Here is a 15,402-nt window from a genome sequence, read left to right on the forward strand (position 1 = left end):
TGATACAAAGCGTAGCCTGCCTAGGAAAGAGTTGGCGTTTGCGAGATGCTGCTACTGGTGCCGCCGCTGCTGTTCTTGCGGCGGGAGTCCATACATCTACCCAGTGGGCTGTCACAGTCATATAGTCCTGACCCTGCCCTGCTCCACTTGTCCACATGTCCGTGGTTAAGTGGACATTGGGTACAACTGCATTTTTTAGGACACTGGTGAGTCTTTTTCTGACGTCCGTGTACATTCTCGGTATCGCCTGCCTACAGAAGTGGAACCTAGATGGTATTTGGTAACGGGGGCACACTGCCTCAATAAATTGTCTAGTTCCCTGTGAACTAACGGCGGATACCGGACGCACGTCTAACACCAACATAGTTGTCAAGGCCTCAGTTATCCGCTTTGCAGCAGGATGACTGCTGTGATATTTCATCTTCCTCGCAAAGGACTGTTGGACAGTCAATTGCTTACTGGAAGTAGTACAAGTGGGCTTACGACTTCCCCTCTGGGATGACCATCGACTCCCAGCAGCAACAACAGCAGCGCCAGCAGCAGTAGGCGTTACACGCAAGGATGCATCGGAGGAATCCCAGGCAGGAGAGGACTCGTCAGAATTGCCAGTGACATGGCCTGCAGGACTATTGGCATTCCTGGGGAAGGAGGAAATTGACACTGAGGGAGTTGGTGGGGTGGTTTGCGTGAGCTTGGTTACAAGAGGAAGGGATTTACTGGTCAGTGGACTGCTTCCGCTGTCGCCCAAAGTTTTTGAACTTGTCACTGACTTATTATGAATGCGCTGCAGGTGACGTATAAGGGAGGATGTTCCGAGGTGGTTAACGTCCTTACCCCTACTTATTACAGCTTGACAAAGGGAACACACGGCTTGACAAATGTTGTCCGCATTTCTGGTGAAATACTTCCACACCGAAGAGCTGATTTTTTTGGTATTTTCACCAGGCATGTCAACGGCCATATTCCTCCCACGGACAACAGGTGTCTCCCCGGGTGCCTGACTTAAACAAACCACCTCACCATCAGAATCCTCCTGGTCAATTTCCTCCCCAGCGCCAGCAACACCCATATCCTCCTCATCCTGGTGTACTTCAACACTGACATCTTCAATCTGACTATCAGGAACTGGACTGCGGGTGCTCCTTCCAGCACTTGCAGGGGGCGTGCAAATGGTGGAAGGCGCATGCTCTTCACGTCCAGTGTTGGGAAGGTCAGGCATCGCAACCGACACAATTGGACTCTCCTTGTGGATTTGGGATTTCGAAGAACGCACAGTTCTTTGCGGTGCTTTTGCCAGCTTGAGTCTTTTCAGTTTTCTAGCGAGAGGCTGAGTGCTTCCATCCTCATGTGAAGCTGAACCACTAGCCATGAACATAGGCCAGGGCCTCAGCCGTTCCTTGCCACTCCGTGTGGTAAATGGCATATTGGAAAGTTTACGCTTCTCCTCCGACAATTTTATTTTAGGTTTTGGAGTCCTTTTTTTACTGATATTTGGTGTTTTGGATTTGACATGCTCTGTACTATGACATTGGGCATCGGCCTTGGCAGACGACGTTGCTGGCATTTCATCGTCTCGGCCATGACTAGTGGCAGCAGCTTCAGCACGAGGTGGAAGTGGATCTTGATCTTTCCCTAATTTTGGAACCTCAATATTTTTGTTCTCCATATTTTAATAGGCACAACTAAAAGGCACCTCAGGTAAACAATGGAGATGGATGGATACTAGTATACAATTATGGATGGACTGCCGAGTGCCGACACAGAGGTAGCTACAGCCGTGGACTATTGTACTGTACTGTGTCTGCTGCTAATATAGACTGGATGATAATGAGATGTAGTATGTATGTATAAAGAAGAAAGAAAAAAAAACCACGGGTAGGTGGTATACAATTATGGATGGACTGCCGAGTGCCGACACAGAGGTAGCTACAGCCGTGGACTACCGTACTGTGTCTGCTGCTAATATAGACTGGTTGATAATGAGATGTAGTATGTATAAAGAAGAAAGAAAAAAAAAACCACGGGTAGGTGGTATACAATTATGGACGGACTGCCGAGTGCCGACACAGAGGTAGCTACAGCCGTGGACTACCGTACTGTGTCTGCTGCTAATATAGACTGGTTGATAATGAGATGTAGTATGTATAAAGAAGAAAGAAAAAAAAAACCCACGGGTAGGTGGTATACAATTATGGACGGACTGCCGAGTGCCGACACAGAGGTAGCTACAGCCGTGGACTACCGTACTGTACTGTGTCTGCTGCTAATATAGACTGGATGATAATGAGATGTAGTATGAATAAAGAAGAAAGAAAAAAAACCACGGGTAGGTGGTATACAATTATGGACGGACTGCCGAGTGCCGACACAGAGGTAGCTACAGCCGTGGACTACCGTACTGTGTCTGCTGCTAATATAGACTGGTTGATAATGAGATGTAGTATGTATAAAGAAGAAAGAAAAAAAAAACCACGGGTAGGTGGTATACAATTATGGACGGACTGCCGAGTGCCGACACAGAGGTAGCTACAGCCGTGGACTACCGTACTGTACTGTGTCTGCTGCTAATATAGACTGGATGATAATGAGATGTAGTATGTATAAAGAAGAAATAAAAAAAAACACGGGTAGGTTGTATACAATTATGGACGGACTGCCGAGTGCCGACACAGAGGTAGCTACAGCCGTGGACTACCGTACTGTACTGTGTCTGCTGCTAATATAGACTGGTTGATAAAGAGATGTAGTATGTATGTATAAAGAAGAAAGAAAAAAAAACCACGGGTAGGTGGTATACAATTATGGATGGACTGCCGAGTGCCGACACAGAGGTAGCTACAGCCGTGGACTACTGTACTGTGTCTGCTGCTAATATAGACTGGTTGATAAAGAGATGTAGTATGTATGTATAAAGAAGAAAGAAAAAAAAAACACGGGTAGGTGGTATACAATTATGGACGGACTGCCGAGTGCCGACACAGAGGTAGCTACAGCCGTGGACTACCGTACTGTACTGTGTCTGCTGCTAATATAGACTGGTTGATAAAGAGATGTAGTATGTATGTATAAAGAAGAAAGAAAAAAAAACCACGGGTAGGTGGTATACAATTATGGATGGACTGCCGAGTGCCGACACAGAGGTAGCTACAGCCGTGGACTACTGTACTGTGTCTGCTGCTAATATAGACTGGTTGATAAAGAGATGTAGTATGTATGTATAAAGAAGAAAAAAAAAAACCACGGGTAGGTGGTATACAATTATGGATGGACTGCCGAGTGCCGACACAGAGGTAGCTACAGCCGTGAACTACCGTACTGTGTCTGCTGCGACTGGATGATAAATAATGATATAAAAAATATATATATATCACTACTGCAGCCTGACAGGTATATATTACATAATGACGGACCTGCTGGACACTGTCTGTCAGCAGAATGAGTTTTTTATAGAATAAAAAAAAAACACCACACAAGTCACACGACGAGTGTTTAACTTTTTCAGGCAATCACAATATAGTATACTACTAACTATACTGGTGGTCAGTGTGGTCAGGTCACTGGTCAGTCACACTGGCAGTGGCACTCCTGCAGCAAAAGTGTGCACTGTTTAATTTTAATAATATGTACTCCTGGCTCCTGCTATAACCTATAACTGGCACTGCTCCCCAGTCTCCCCCACAATTATAAGCTGTGTGAGCACAGTCAGATATATACATAGATGATGCAGCACACTGGGCTGAGCAGTGCACACAGATATGGTATGTGACTGAGTCACTGTGTATCGTTTTTTTCAGGCAGAGAACGGATTATATTAAATAAAACTGCACTGTCTGGTGGTCACTGTGGTCAGTCACTACTAAACTCTGCACTCTCTACAGTACTCCTAAGCTCCAGTAAATCAAGTGTCTCTGTCTCAAATCAATCTCACTCTCTCTCTTCTAATCTAAATAGAGAGGACGCCAGCCACGTCCTCTCCCTATCAATCTCAATGCACGTGTGAAAATGGCGGCGACGCGCGGCTCCTTATATAGAATCCGAGTCTCGCGAGAATCCTACAGCGTCATGATGACGTTCGGGCGCGCTCGGGTTAACCGAGCAAGGCGGGAAGATCCGAGTCGCTCGGACCCGTGAAAAAAAACATGAAGTTCAGGCGGGTTCGGATTCCGAGGAACCGAACCCGCTCATCTCTACACAAAACCCAAAAAATGTCCAGTGCACATCTCTAAATATATATATATATATATATATATATATTAAGGATAGTATAGAGGGAATAATCTACTGCATGTAATATAATAAAAACAAAACAGTATTTATTATTCTCCAACGGAATAAAAAGTATTTTGTATAAAATCATAAAGAACATGTCACTTTCAGTGACGAGTCTTGTCAATATATATGTTGTTACACTATTCTTACATGTATGCTTTCATTAGCCGAGGAATATAGCTGGATTTGTGGCTGCAACATCCCCTTTACCTTTCCCGCAAAGAAATTGTGCAGATAGTTTATTATATATTATTCAGGAATGGTTTGAGGAACATGATAATGAGTTTAAGGTGTTGACTTGGGGGTATATTTAATCAGGCCCTTCATAAATGGTGTGCAGTGGGCCCAACTGTCCTGGGCACAGCCTATCTAACAGAGAGGGGAGAGCCCAGGCCCCTCATGCCGCCAACTGCCCGCCGCCGTCCAATCTGCCACCACCACTGCCGTCATTTGCCAAGCGCATGCAGGCTATTAAAAATGTCCCTCTCAAGATTGCCGCCATTTTGGAGGAGACAGTTATTAAAGATAATAGAGGAGGCTCTAGTATCTTTAATAACTGTCTCCTCTGGGACAGTGGCCATTTTGGGAGGGACATTTTCTATAATTTTACTTGAAGCAGGCTGCAGAACATGTTTGTTTATATATATATATAGTCCACCACCAGCAGCCGGCACTCACATATAAACAGCAACTTGCTCTGGTGCACAGATCTAAGTTCAATATTCCTCCAAAAATAAACGGCACTCGGAGACAACAAATATAGCCAAAGTGTTATTCTTCCATACGTTAAGACAAAGTTTCGGGACCGTACGTCCCATAGTTAGGACAAAGAAAGCATACAATCGTTCAATTCCTAATGCATATTTACTAATAGTCTACATAAAATGGACTCAAAATCAAGCCAAAATCACCATTTTCAATAGAACCACCAGAAATAGTTGTATTTGTTTTTTTTTCCATGTAGAATTGTCTGAAACCTCAATATGATGGAAAAAAAACATGGTAGAGAAGCACGTGGGGCACTCGGGCTGCATAAATCATGGCATTGAAATGGGCAGTAATGATTGAAAAAAATGGTGGATATGCAAATTAGGCCAGGAATGAAGGTGCTTGTGGGTAATACAGTGCATGTGACCTATTTTGACCAATAGAAATGTTTTTTTGTCGATTTTGTGTCGATTTGAGATCGATGTTTGACGAACAGAACACTTTTAGAACTTCAAAATAGAACTCGCATCACACAACAATTTGAAAAAAAGGAACTCAAAATCGACTTTTAGTAAATGATCTATCTGGAATAGAAACACTGTAGTCGATTTTATGGGGGTGTTGATTCTATTCTTGTCAACTTTAAATTAAACCCAAAATTGACTGTTATTAAATATACCCCCAGACACTGGCGTTTTTATTATGGGTACAATGTGTGCGGTGCACATTGGCCCCTGTGTCCAGGAGGGTCCACACCACACACACTGCACCCATGCTGTTTTAATACTTACATTTCTGGAGTCCAACAACGGGCACTGCAGCCGCAGCAGCTGCGGCAACAATCACTTCAACAATGGCCGCTGCGCATTTAGTAAATAGTCTCCGGACCATGGCGGGTGCCATGTTTCCAGAGACCTACACAATGCTGAAGCCTACTGTGCAGTGGAGAGGAGGGGCCATTCGGAGTTTGCACACAGGCCCCCTCCTCACTTACAACGCCCCTGCACCCAGATATTGTAGAAGACTGCCGCTCATAAGTGTATTTCCTACAGGTGGCACAACAACTTATTTACTTTAGTACAAACTAGAGGCAACAATATTAGTGCACAAATTTTTGTAACAAGGGGCCTAATTCAGAGTTGATCATAGCAGCACATTTGTTAGCAGCTGGGCAAAACCATGTGCACTGCAGGAGGGGGGGCAGATGTAACATGTGCAGAGAGTTAGATTTGGGAGGAGTGTGTTCAAACCAAAATCTAAATTGCAGTGTAAAAATAAAGCAGTAAGTATTTACCCTGCACAGAAACAATATAAACCACCCAAATCTAACTCTCTCTGCACATATTATATGTGCCCTCCACCCCTAAATTACCTCCCAGTAGTGCAAGTATGTATTGGTGATCATGAGAGATGTGTGCCGACCCCCGTGTTTTGGTTTGACTATTGGTGTTGGATCTGTGTCTCTTACATGTTTTGGATGCATATTTTTGTTGCCAAAACCACCCTTGTGGGTTTTGGATTTGGAGCTGTAATTTTTTAATCATGATAGCAGCTAAAATCACAGAATTTGGGCCTGTTTTTTATTTTACAGGACTATTAAACAATATAACATTAATTTCCACTCAAGTCTGAGCACCTCACAGCTCACAATATTGATTTCATCCAGATTAGGCCAAAAAAGATGGCATCGGGATCCCGGAACTTGGGAAGCTTGCAGTCAAAATATCGACAGCGGCATCCTGAAGCTCAAGATCCCAACACCAAGGTGGTAAGTAGAGTAATCTTGATCCCCAACCCCCCTAACCCTAGCACTTCTTACCTGCAGCCTGACACTAATCCCCCCCCCCCGGCAGCCTAACCCTGCCCAGAAGTGCCTAACCCTAAATCCTCTCTAATCCTATCTCTCCCCCACAGCCTAACCCTCCCCCAGTAGCCTAAACCTAACACACAAACCCTTCCCCTGCAATTTACCTCTCCGGCATCCCATCAAATCCTCATTTGGGATCCTAGCAGTTGGGATTCCGCTGCCGGAATAGTGACCAATGTAGGGATCCGGCACCATCATTCTGAATATTGTTGGGATTACGGCATCGGTATTTCGACTGCTGAGATCCCAACTGCCAGAATTCTGACTGGATACTGGCCAAAAGGTTGCACAGGGCTAGCTGGATGACTTAGCTAAGTGTCAGCAGTGAGTGGCACAAACATGTGTTACTTAAACGTCCAACATGGAACATCTAGGAAACAGTGGCACTGCAGCGGCAGTCAGGGCAGCAGTTTAATAAACTATGAAAATGTTTGTCATCTACAGAATAAGACAGTCAGCAATGCTCCAAACAGCACATAATGCAATGAAAAGAGTTGCAAGATGGAATTGTCCTTGGATCCTTCCCACCCGCTGTTGTATATATTAAAAAGGACATATATAGTTTGCTGACAATGTACATAAACTGGCTCTATATAGGCAAGATGTCATCATCATCATCATCATCATCATCATCATAATCCGATTCCTCACCCCCATCAGTGTCTACATCATCTTCTTCACACAATATTAATTTGTCTCTGCTGGAATCCACCATTACAGGTTCCATTGTATTTTTTTGATGCAATTGCTGGTAAAGGTCTTCCTCATGGAATTTGTAAATCATTTTGATGAACATCATATTTTCCACATTTTGGGAAAGTAACCTCTTACGCCGATCGCTGACAAGGATCCCGACTGCACTGACAACTCTTTCTGAGTACACACTGGAGGGTGGGAAAATTAAGTAAAGCAAAGCCAGTTTGTGCAAGGGCCTTATTTCCAGGACAGTAGTGAAACGGACTGTCTGATATGCCTATTTGGTTGCTATCACTAAAAGAATCATCAACCATGAATATTACACTGCGGTATTGCCTGTAGCATCAAAGGAATTCTATGAAATAATACACTGTGGTATGGCTTGCAAAAAGTAAATTTATGAATATTACCTGCAGCATCACAGCAGTTGTATGAATATTACTGTGGTACGGCCTACAGTGTCATAATGGAATGTATTCATGTGACCGGCGGACAAGAGACCGATGGTAACATGACCTCCCCCAACATTCTGCCCCCTCACTTTCCCGACGGTCAGCATGCCGATTAACAGGGAGTATTCCCACTCGTTGCTGTCCACGACACCCATAGAGTGGGAATAGAACTCATGGCGACCACAGGTCGCCACCTAGCCCACAGCGTGGTGAGCGCAACGAGCCCGCAAGGGGCTTGCGGCACTCATCCCTCCAGGATTCCGCTGCCGGGATCCCGGCGTCGGTATGCTGACCGGCGGTCTCCTGACCGGCGGTCTCCTGACCGCCGTTCAGCCATACCACACCCACATCATACTTCTATGAATATTACACTGGGGTATAGCACATTTTCTAGCTTATATTATGACCTTTTTTAACTTACAATGGAGCAGAGTCCCTGGATGGACACAGAAGAGCCTTGGACAGACCCAGCCAGCAGCCCCTGGATAGACAGTCCAGGGGCGTTTCTACAGAGGAGGGTGCCCGTGTGCACTTCCGGGTGGGCCTCCTCCTCTGTACGGTGCTGTAGACTCCGGCAGAGTGCCAGAGTCTACTGTGCATGTGCAGGTCTCCGGAAACATGGCGCTCGCCATGATCCGGAGACCAAATTGGCTACAGCGCATGCGCAGCAGCCATTTTGTCATTGATTTCTACCGCGCTCGCTGCTGGACTCCAGTAAGGTAAGTAGTTAAATGGGTGTAGGGACCCCAGTGGCCTGTGTGAACCACACACAATACACCCATTATAGAAACACCAATGCCAGGGACCTGCAGTGAGCTAAATGGCTCAGAAAGCACTGGCTAGCACCAGAGCCAGATTTACATGCAATATATGAGCCAAAGCGTACATCTGTGCATTATACACAGATGCAGTGGTATAAACTACTGCATATTTGGTGAACATTGGTCAGGGATGTGTGGAAAAGATAAGTAGGTGAGGCACTGCCTCACCTGCCATAGATTCTTTACTCCAGAGTTTTGGCTATAAAAATAATTAGAATAATGCAAAGAAGATATTTCTAACATATTCTTTGTACTTTTCATATACTTTATACAATCAAACATCTGGCTCAAACATTAGTATGACGGGAAAGGCTCTGCCTCACCTTGCTCACCCCACTGCACATCACTGATAGACAGCAGCACCTGTAGGACACAGCAGCCCCTTGAAAGGCATGGCACCTCTGGAAGGAAACAGCATCCCTGGGTGTACTGCACTGTTAAAGCTCCACGATCAGAGTGAATTTGCGCGCTGATCACCTGGTACCTTTATGCAATACAAAAAACGCGAGAATCCGACAGTGGGAGTATGACGTTTTGCCTTGTTTTTTTGATCCAACTCAGGTAGGAAAACACAAGCCAGACACGGATCCCCCTTAGATTCGCAATGTTTGGGTGGGTCCAGTTCTCTGAGACCGGACCCGTTCATCTCTAGTGATTACGCATGATTAAGCTTATGTGGCACAAGAGTGATGAAACAACATGAGCCTGGGATTGCTTTCATCCGGGCAGGAAAGGGTCAATGTTCTGGGAGGCTTTGTTGTGAGATGGAGTGAGGTCTAGTTAGCCTATGGAGGGGGAGATAAGGGGTTGGGTTTTAGGTCCATTTCAGGATTGCTCTAGGAATCCATCTTAACTAATTGTTTCCTCGTGGATGTTTGGAACAGGTAAAGTGTGGCTTGAATAAAACTTAATGTATTGATTTGTGTATTTCCCCCCTTGTTCCTTGTGTCCTAACTGTCATTTCTTATCTTTCTTTTCCAGCTGTTTGTGTTAATTTCTCCTTTCTTTCTTTTTCTGTCATTTTTTCACTATCTTTCTCAGTCTGTTCTTGGTCTGTCTTTTTCTTTACTCTCCCTTGTGTCTTGCCCTCGGTGCCAGGCTGTGGCAGGGGAGGTGGTGCAAGGCTTCTCTGCTGTCTGTGGGAGCGCTGGCGATGTGGGGGCTAACAGCCTGTCTGGGGGGCCATGCAGTTGCTCCCTGCGGGCTGCCGCAGCAGGAAGTCCCTGATTCAGCATGGGTGGGGGGGTTGGCAAAAGCGTGGGTCTCCTTCACTACTCTCCCCTAGTGTGGCCATGATTGAACCTTCACCCTCGGGTTCTTCCTATACTGGCTGGCCGGAGTTTTCTGTGGGGCGAGGGGGGGTCAGGTGCTCAGTGGGCAGCTCTGGTGTTCGCTGCCACCGTGGACAGATGCACCCTTCTCCCCAGCACTCCTCCCATCCCTCTGGCAAAGCATCATCAGTGGCCATGATTGAACCATCACCCTCGTGTTCTTCCAATACTGGCTGGCCGGAGTCTTCTGCAGGGCGAGGAGGGGTCAGGTACTTGGTGGGTGGCTCTGTTGCTTGCTGTCACCGGGTGCATATAATGGCATCCCCTTCCATCCCTGTATGGGGGGTTATGGAAGCTCCAACTCCAGGTCCATGCAAGGCTCCAGGGGCTCTGAGCTGGAGACAGATGCTTTTAGTGGGGTGCTGCCTAGGGATAAAGGCTGGGATGGTCCTGTCCCTGTTGGGGTTAGTAGGGGGATTGTAGCACAGGGCTCTGTGGCTGGGGCGGCTACCTTTGGGGGTTTGCTAGAATGGGGAGAGTGAGGCAATGACATATGTGCAGGTAGCAGCTGGAGTCTTGTCCACTGCCACCTCTGTTGCTGGGCCGTTACTTTACAACCCCATGGTGGCAGTTGCACCTTCAGGCCTGGTGGCCCTGGTCCCTCACCAGTTGGGGGGGGCTAGGCCTGCAGTTTTGAGTGCTTTTATGTTAGCCATGGTATCTGCTATGGTTCCGTTGCTGGCTGGGGTTCTTGTTCAGCAGGCCCCTGTTGCGCAGCAGCCTGTTTTTGATGTGCAGCAGCTTGGGGTGCAACTTGCTCCATTAATGGCACAGGTGGTGCCGATTTTGGTGCCTGTAATAGGTTTTCAAGGGGATCTCTTGCCTTCTGGAGTAGCAGACTCATAGGGCGTTCCAGGGGGCGCTGCGCAGCTGGCTTAGGTGTCCGAAGGTGAAGCTGTTGGAGCAGTTGCTTCTCTTGCTTCTATTTCTGCTTCCCTTTCAGATGTGGCTGCTGTGGATCTGGAGACTGGCGTTTCCACTGGGGATGGTGATGGGCATGTGGTGTCTGGTGTGATGGAATAGGCTGGTGGCTCAGGTGAGTCTGCTACAACATCTGATGCGGACTGGGAGATGGTGTCTTTGTGGTCATTGGCTAGCTTGAGTACAAGCTCGCAAATTTCAGAGTTTGACGAGTCCCAGTGTCGGTCGGGCAAATGATGATGTCACTACAGGAGGAGTCATCAGGAGGAGTCCTCCACTTCTTCTGCAGAGTCGACTGTAATGAAGTTGTCCATAGAGGAGGGGCGGGCTTCCAAGAATCGGCATCAGCGATGGGCTAGCAGCTTTAGCTCTTCTGGGTTGGAGGACCCAGATGAGTCCATGCATTGCTCAATTACGGCGGTCCTGCAAGGGATCCATCCAGGGGTGAGAGAACCGATTTGGGATGGCTTTATGTCGATATGTTTTTATTCACATCAATTGCCCACAAGGTATTAAATGCCGCAAGGAAAGATAAAATGGACAATTCATATAAGTCTTATATGAATTGCTGAGTGGTGTTTGCATGTTCATGGTGTGTTACTTGCATAAGCGCCCGGATTAACACATGAGCATGGTTTGTGTTAGGTGGACTACTCAGTTAAGAGGGTTACCAGGTGGTACTTGGTGTTGCTCACGCCATTACCCTTGCCCAGCAATCGTTTAGTCTCCTGCATACTAAAGCTTTGCATTTAGCAGCCACCTTTCCAGGGTGAATTAGGTCCACCACGTACTCAGATGCAACCAGGTCCTATGTAAGGACAAGGTGACTATTGGAGGCTGGGCAATAGTAAATTCAGTGCAGTGAGAAGTACATTGGGCACAACCTTAGTAACGCTGCTAAATACAGAGACGGAGATAATAACAGAATGCATGTGAGTGCAACAATGCACAGGGTGAAATAATAATAAACACTGAATGTATAGGAAATGCAACAATGCACAGGGTAGTATAATAATGAAACACAGATGTATGTAAATGCAACAATGCACAGGATGATATAAATAATCAAATACAAGAGGTAACTCAGACTCTGAAAATAACAAATGCAAAATCCAAGGATTTAGCTTAAACTTTCTGATGTGGATTCTGAAGAAGCCTGGAAATTGAAATTGGAACAGAACCCCCTGAAGGGGTGCAGAGATCCAGAGACACTGAGACTGGCTTTAAAATAGGATTTCACTATGTGCAGTGATAGCAGGCTTGGTAACTGGAACATACAGCACTAACTGCACATACTCAATTCACAACCACAGGACAAGTTCCGGGACCAGGTATAAACAGGAACTTGAAGCTATAACCAGCCTCAGGTGAAGGGCAATCTGGGTAATAAAGGGAGCAAGCCCCAATCAGGATGGATAGAAAAAGGACAATCCTCCTGAAACACAAATTAACTGCAGCTAGAAAACCAGACACATGTTAATGGCCTAATTATCTGACAGGTGAGACTGCACAGGCAATACATACAGCAGACAGACTGCAGTTACACAGAGTCACCAAAGGAGGACTGTAACAATACCCCAGTACATAAGAAAACCAGGAATCCTAAGAGAAATACAACAGACTCACAACAGAAAAACAAACAGAATTCAAGCTGCATTAACAGCTTGTAACAGTGCCCTCCCTCCCCATTAAAGGAGGCCACTGAACACCAGAAGACAAACCCCCCCAAAAAGTCAGACTAAGATAAGAACAAGGATCAATGTGTATTTCTCCTCTTTTTTCTCCATGGGGGTATGAAAGTATGAGGAAGGGTCAAAATCTCCTGTTTGGAGAAAACCTCCTTTGAAAACATGGGACCTGTGATCAATGGTATTATATTACTCTCAGCATCGTCACTAAAGTTGGAGTCTGGGTTCAATCCCTAAGACTTGTTTTCTATCCTTGGGGGCTGAAATTTCAGAAGAAATACTGCAGGCAGAATGAAGGAAAGAAATAACATCCTACTGTCAAGTATATGGCCTGAGGATTTCGGGCTGATTCTGCAGACAGCGAAAGATTCTCACCATGTGAAACAGGTAACTCAGAGGAATCCAGAGGGTGTTCTCTGGGACCAAATTCCTTGAAGACTGCATCAGAAAATGCTGGAAAATATGAGATACTCTACCTTAATGAGTCTACAAGCCCCTTAAAGGAATAGATGAGATATAAAAGAAATGTTAGTTGATGTAATCCATATGGAAGGTCTTAATTCCATAATGGTGACAAAGTGATTCACTAGTGCAACAAATTGGGTAAATTCCCCATCAAAAATTATTGATGTGGATACATCATCTGAGGAATCCGAGACCAAAATTGACAACGGATCTTCACAAATAGATATACTTAAATCCTCCTGTGGACAGAGGCGTAACTAGGGTTTTCGGAGCCCAGGGCAAGATGGAAAATGGTGCCCCCCCTTAAAAAAAAAAACACTAAAAGAAGCATGTGCGCGCGCCGAAGGCGCTCCAGAAGGGGTGTGGCCACTGAAAATGGCCCACAGTGCCAGTTACATTGCCCCACGGTGCCGGATACATGCCCCACGGTGCCAGATACATTGCCCCACTCAGTGCCAGTTACATTGCCCCACTCAGTGCCAGATACAATGCCCCACTCAGTGCCGGATACAATGCCCCACAGTGCCGGATACAATGCCCCACTCAGTGCCGGATACAATGCCCCACTCAGTGCCGGATACATTGCCCCACAGTGCCGGATACATTGCCCCACAGTGCCGGATACATTGCCCCACTCAGTGCCAGTTACATTGCCCCACAGTGCCAGTTACATTGCCCCACAGTGCCAGTTACATTGCCCCACAGTGCCGGATACAATGCCCCACAGTGCCGGATACATTGCCCCACAGTGCCGGATACATTGCCCCACAGTGCCGGATACATTGCCCCACTCAGTGCCTGTTACATTGCCCCACAGTGCCAGTTACATTGCCCCACAGTGCCAGTTACATTGCCCCACAGTGCCGGATACAATGCCCCACAGTGCCGGATACATGCCCCACGGTGCCGGATACATGCCCCTCTGTGCCGGATACATGCCCCACGATGCCAGATACATGCCCCACGGTGCCAGTTGCAGTGCCCCACAGTGCTGCATACAATGCCCCACAATGCCGGGTACAGTGCCCCACAGTGCCAGTTACAGTGCCCCACAGTGCCAGTTGCAGTGCTGGATACAATGCCCCACAGTGCCAGTTACATTGCCCAACAGTGCCGGATACAGTGCCCCACAGTGCCAGTTACAGTGCCCCACAGTGCCAGTTGCAGTGCTGGATACAATGCCCCACAGTGCCAGTTACATGCCCCACAGTGCCAGTTACAGTGCCCCACAGTGCCAGTTACAGTGCCCCACAGTGCTGGATACAATGCCCCACAGTGCCAGTTACATGCCCCACAGTGCCAGTTACAGTACCCCACAGTGCTGGATACAATGCCCCACAGTGCCTGTTACATGCCCCACAGTGCCAGCCCCCCCCCCCCGTGCCGCCGCCGGACCCCCGTCACTCACCTCTTGTGAGGGGAGGAAAGCGCAGCGCCTCTCCTTCCCCTCGCCGCTCCAGGTCTACGGACGCCGGCGGCTGTCTGGCGCCGGTTTGCTAGCCAATCAGAGCCCGCGGACCGGCAGCCAATCAGGAGCTGGTCCGCAAGCCCTGATTGGCTAGCGCCGGAGACCGGACACGGCAGCACTGCTGGCAGCGCTGCTAGTGCTCCCAGCGGCGGTGAGGGTAGGGAGAGATGCTGCGCTCTCTCCTCCCCTCACATTTAGGGTTAACGGGGCGAGTGGGGCATGATGCCTTGGACGCCGGCGGCGCCCCCCTCTCCTGGGCCTGTCAGGGCGCCCAGGGCACGTGACCCACTCGCCCTACCCTAGATACGCCTCTGCCTGTGGATAAGCAGAATTATAACTCACAGCTGAGGTCATACCACATATAAATTCTTCTGGGGCTGAGGCATCTAAAACCCCTTCTGGGGCTATAGTCTTCGAGATCCCCCCGGAGCTATGGCCTTCGAGACCCCTCCTGGGTTTAAGGCCTTTGACACCACTCCTGGGGTTATTGCTTTCGAGACCCCTTCTGGGGTTATGGCCTTCCGGACCTTCACTGAGGCTGTGACCTTTCAATCCTCAGGTGATGCTGTGATTCTTGAATCCCCCCTGGGGAAGCCGCTTCTGGGCCCCATTCCAGGGCTAAGCCTCTCAAGTCCCCTCCTGAGGTAACAGCTTCTAAAAACCCTCCAGGAATTGTGCTTCTTGAGTGCTGGGAATTGGGCAATAGTGACCCATCC

Source organism: Pseudophryne corroboree, chromosome 7, assembly GCF_028390025.1.
Source record: "Pseudophryne corroboree isolate aPseCor3 chromosome 7, aPseCor3.hap2, whole genome shotgun sequence".
Lineage (NCBI taxonomy): Eukaryota > Metazoa > Chordata > Amphibia > Anura > Myobatrachidae > Pseudophryne > Pseudophryne corroboree.